The sequence below is a fragment of the Oryzias melastigma genome, linkage group LG11 (genome assembly GCF_002922805.2).
Source record: "Oryzias melastigma strain HK-1 linkage group LG11, ASM292280v2, whole genome shotgun sequence".
NCBI lineage: Eukaryota > Metazoa > Chordata > Actinopteri > Beloniformes > Adrianichthyidae > Oryzias > Oryzias melastigma.
In genome coordinates this window covers 6079321-6082955 of record NC_050522.1, presented here as the reverse complement: position 1 = coordinate 6082955, position 3635 = coordinate 6079321, and positions in this window count along the sequence as shown.

Below are 3635 nucleotides of genomic sequence, written 5' to 3'. Positions count from 1 at the left end.
CACTTGAATTATAGTTAATTGTTGACCTTTTTTTAAAATTATTTTTTGTATTTCTTTAATAAAACACTTGTAAGATATGGTGACTCTGTGGTAAAGTTACAATAATTCAATTTCCTTGGTGTACTTTATTTTCCGCACTATAAGGCACATTTAAAGCCTCAAAGTCACACTCCAACTATATTGTTTTTACTATAAAATCCTTCCCAGGGATCTTTTCATTACAATTATGTCGTTTTCAGGTTTACCTGACAAGCTCCTTAAAACGTTTAATCCCGTTAATTCACAATGTAAGTCTGTTTGCTGTGCAGTTCACGTCCAAGTTCAAAAATGAACCATTCATTGACAACATGCCTTATAATCCATTGTTCCTGATAGTGCAGAAAATAGAACAAGTCCATAGAGGCTTGTTATTACAATAATTGCTGGGCATAACTACCTGATACAGTAAAATCCAGATTTAACTATTGTAACATTGCTGAAGACACGAGTCATTGAAGACAGTAGAGGTACTTGGCTGTCTTGGACTAGCGGTTATGAAAATATGTATTACTGGTAATGTATCTTGGTGAGAATACCGATATAGCTCAAGATGGGCTGGGAATGGCTCATTACTGAACATGAATCACCCCCCCTAACCTCCTGCTTTTTTACAAATGAGCTTCTCTCTCAGTCTTTTTGTCTTTCTGCAAGACTCAGGCGGTGACTGTCAGTGAAACATTGCTATCAAGCCTCAATAAACCCCAATATCCCCCTGTACAACTGAGACAAATTTGTTCTAATGTTTTCACATTTATTTTATTGTGTGAATCCTGTGGAGCATTCACATTAGAGTGATCCATTTTTCTTCCGTACGTTTTTTTGTCCATCCGTAGCTCTTAAACCCCTTCAAGTAATTAGTTCATTCAGCTATTAAAATATTCAGCTCTATTAGGAGACGGGTTCTTTAAGTTTCAACTTCATAACCCTTCAACTTTTTACACTATTCAACCAACTACCGCTTTTTTAACTCAATTGAAAAGGCCTCACGGAATCTTAAAAAGACCCCTTTTCAGCTAAAAACTTTCAGCTCGACAACACAATAGAAGTCAAGTAGACTTTCAGCTAAAGAAACCATTCCATTTTTAAAAGGTAACCAAACAGGGAAGTTGTAGGGTTGACTCCACCCACAGCAATTTGAAAATCCAGTCAGAGGGGTGGGGCTTGGGGGCTGAACTGTTATCATTACTGGAGCTGCAGATCATGACGTCAATTTTCTGAAACTTACATGGTTTGACCAATCACAAAATTCAACTGTAATATCTGTCAACACAGACAGTTTTTGACTATATTTTCAAGACTTAAACCATTTTATTTTAATTTATCAAAAATTACTCAATGACCAACAGATAGCACTTTTAAAACCACATTTTTAGAGATCAGCAGCCAAAAGAGTCTATTTAGGGTTTGGTTACCCTTTAAACTATTCCGTAGACTTTGGGCTCTTGAACTTGAATTTCCTTTTTTCAAAACTCCTTACAGTTTTTTAAAATATCACAGTTTCAAGTCCACATGCCATCTTTGAGTCAGTTTCCAGTCATAACTGAAATCCAATGCAATTTAAGCACCAGTTGGAAACAGTTGTGGCAGAATAAAATGATTAAAACACTTTAGAAACACTTTCTCAGACATTTTCAAACTTTTCTCTCTTGTTTTGACTTTCAAAGTTCAAACTTATGCAGAAAAATGACCCTAGCATTACAGAATGCTCACAATCATGTAAATGTAACAAGTTGGACGTATTCCGTACAGGAGACACGGGATGGGGGAGATTGACACATCCGTAGAACACAGTGCGACATGAAAAAAAAGAAGAAAACAAATCTGCGTGAATACCAAAGGTCCAAGCCACAAGGCCGAGTGGCCCCCATATGGTTTAAGAGTGGGCAAAAAATGTGGACCCCAAATGGATTAGTCCGCAGTTTCCATGGTGGTCCCACCTGTGTTTGCTCACATTGGCTTCAGTGGACACTTAGTGGGTTAGCTTGCTACGCTAGCCAGCCGCCTGGTAGACAGCAAAGCTTGCTAGCTCAATGCAGAGGAGCTCGCTAACTTAATACAGCAGAGCTTGCTAGCTCATTGTAGAGGAGCTCGCTAGCATACTACAGTGGAGCTCACTAGCTCAATACAGAGGAACTAACTAGCCTGGTAAAGCAGAGATTGCTAGTTCAATACAGAAGAGCTCGCCAGCTAGCTGTAGAGAAGCTCTCTGGGATGCTGCAGTGAAGCTCGGTTTAGTGGAGCTCACTAGTATACCACAGCAGACCTTGCTAGCTTGGTACAGAGGAGCTCACTAGCAGGCTACAGAGTGGAGCTCACTAGCTCGCTATAGTGGAGCTTGCTAGCTCACTACAGCACAGCTCACTAGCACGCAATGCTGTTCACCCAGCGGCTGGCTAGCATAGCAAGCTAACCCACCGAGTTCCCACTAAAGCAAATGTGGGCAAACACAAGTGGGGCTACCACAGAAACTAGACAACCCTGCTTAGGGCCCACTTTTTAACCCTATGGGCCCCACTCGGCCTTGCTGGCTGGGGTGAACCTTCAAAATGCTTGAACACTGTATAGTTCCTACGCCGAACATTATTGTACCTCAAGGGCACCGTGCAATTTACCCTGGACTCTAAAACCTACCTTCAGTTGTCTTAATTGTTGCAGATTGCCTAGATAAGGTATTTTTGGTTGGAACATGATATCACTAGATCCAGATAATCAGGATAGACCAGCACAGGAAGCAGCCATAGAAGACCTCAGGGACCAGCGGTAGGTAGCCCTGCTCCACAAACTAAAGTAAATACAATTAAAACGCCTGTTTATGTCAAATACCCTGAATTTAATTCAAATGCAACTTTGACCATACAAGTCTTTGAATTTCTCACTACTTTCTGGGTCACCCAACAAAGTTTTTCCTGGAATTCCCTCATTAGACGTTTGGTGTTAGACTCCAAATATAACAACTTTCCAGAATCATTTTCTGTGGTTGTACTTTCTACTCTTATCGTCAACTATCTCTTTCGTCTTTGTCCACTTATTGTTGCGAAGCAAATTCGAAAATAACAGCCTTCAGTTGAACAAGCTTCAGAATGAATCACACAATATGCTGTTGAGGACATGAGTCAGATTTTTTTCCGCTTATTTCTATTTTTCCAATCACCGTAAAACATTTTGTATCCCTCTAAGCAATACAAATGCTGTATGCAGTTGCTATTTGAAGTATTTGAACAAAGCGTTATGGATTTTTTTAGAGGTCTATTGCTTTGAAGGCTAATAAACTCATAGTTTCTGTAGAGCAGAGGACAGATAACTTTGTCCTTGGCTCGCTCATAACCTCATCAGAACTGCTCAATGAATCACACAGTGTCATAATTCATAGCAGGGGCAGCTGGGATACAGTTAAGAGCTACTCTCAGAGGAGAGGACCGTGCAGCAATTTGCTGGGGGGGTTGCTTACACAAAACCTGTTAGGCATTGATACTCAATAATATTTATTTACATTATAGAAATATGCATATTTGAATAGGAAAATACAAAATTTCATCTGAAAAAAACGAATAGTTTTGAGGCAGAATTCACAAATACTCTTCAATTTTTTTTTTTTT